General features: G+C 36.4%; 1 long non-coding RNA gene across 2 annotated transcripts in view; it reads left to right on the top strand.

The window, feature by feature from the left end:
• LOC128247302 (uncharacterized) overlaps positions 1–1,788 on the top strand; it is a 138,271-nt gene that overhangs the window by 118,524 nt on the left and 17,959 nt on the right. The gene's annotated exons all lie outside the window — the stretch shown is intronic.

Below are 1,788 nucleotides of genomic sequence, written 5' to 3'. Positions count from 1 at the left end.
GGGGGGGGGGGTTATAGTATAGTGATTTGGGGCTGAGGCTTTGAAACCCAGTGGGAAGCCTATTACTGAAGTTTTCACATTATTTCTGTTGTATCTGGTTGTTTTTTTTGTGGAGAAATTGTTTTTTCTTTAAAGTTTGTTATTAAAGGATATTTAGCCATAGTTTATATTTTTTAATAAGCATGCTTTCCTTATTGAATTGGAATTGGGTTGAAGTATTTCCGGTGCATTGATAAACAGGGAAGATTTGGTATTTTGGGTTAGGTGCTTGTTAGGGGTAATTTTTCTGGTCATGGTGTCCCAGATTTGTTGTCTGTGTATCATCCGTCTATCCCTCAAGGTCAAACTAGTTTGACCTATGTAGTTTCCATCACATCCACCACATTTGAAGACCTAAGGGATACTAAAATTGAAAGCGACATCTACTTTAAACCAACGGACTCGAAACAATATATTCTACTCTCTTCCTGCCACCCAAGACATACTAAAATCAATATGCCTTTCAACTTGGCAAGAAGAATTTGCATGATTGCATCAAATCCTGAAACTTGAGATAAACGACTCCAAGAACTTTAAAAAAACATTACTAGAAAGAAAATACCTGGCTAGTTTAATCAAGCAAGGAATAAAACATGCAAACACAAAAGGTATTCAAGAGTTACGAAAAACAAGAAAACCCTATGGCACTTAAAACTTTGTCTTACATATCAACACACAATCCAAGGAACATGGAAGCATACAACATCATCTATCAAATCATACTCCTCCTTATGAATGACCTACGATGGAAAAAATCACTAGAAACATAAAATTATTGAAAGTCAGGGACAACAGCAATCTCCAAAAGGGTTACTTACCAGTGCCAAATGACCCACCAAAAATACAACCCCATAAGTCAAAAGATGCAGCCGCTCTAACTGCAGGACTACACCTACGCATCAAAGAACTTAATCTATGTTCTCAAATGTGGTGGGTGTGATGGAAACTACACAGGTGAAACTAGTTTGACCTTAAGGGATAGACTGAAGGTATACAGGTAACAAATCTGGAACCTCACAACCAGGAAAATTCCCATAAACAAATGCCTATATCAGTGCCCTACAGACATAAACCCAAAATACCAAATCTTCCCTCTCTATCAATGCACTGGAAACACTTCAACCCAATTCTGACTGAATAAGGAAAGCATGGCCATTAGAAAATGTTCTCTATGTGGCCTGTTTGTTTTCTGTACTCTGTTTATGTTCTGTTTTTCATTTTGTCCACGTTTTTTTGTGACGTCCTGTACCCAGATATGCATCTCTATATATACATGTAGATGTAGGTATGTACACACATGTACGTGTATATGCATATACTCACATGTTATTTGTATTATTATATGATCGAACGTAGGCATCCTTTTTGCAAGTAAGTTTTAAAACAGAGCTATTGGTGAGGGATTATCAATCCAGGCAAAATATTTCATTAGGTCTCTGTTGGCCCACCAGTCTAACAATTAGTTGTTCAACTTTTCTCAACTGATCAATAGACCAATTGAGAAACCTATCAGTAACGAATGATTACTGGAAACAGCTGTAAGCCAAATTTACTTCAATAAAGGAAAAAATATGTAATGACCATTATTCATACCTCAGAACTTATTTTCTGTAAGCCTAGTACTTATTCTATTGATCTATTTTGCTAAACCACTAAGTTACTAGGATGTAAACACACCAACATCAGTTGTCAAGCAATGTTGGGGGGACAAACACTGACACAAAGACACACACATAAATACATATATAT

This window comes from Octopus bimaculoides, chromosome 3 (genome assembly GCF_001194135.2).
Source record: "Octopus bimaculoides isolate UCB-OBI-ISO-001 chromosome 3, ASM119413v2, whole genome shotgun sequence".
In the NCBI taxonomy this organism is placed as follows: Eukaryota; Metazoa; Mollusca; class Cephalopoda; order Octopoda; family Octopodidae; genus Octopus; species Octopus bimaculoides.
Note: the sequence above shows the minus strand (reverse complement) of the source record. Positions and strands in the feature narration are given on the sequence as shown.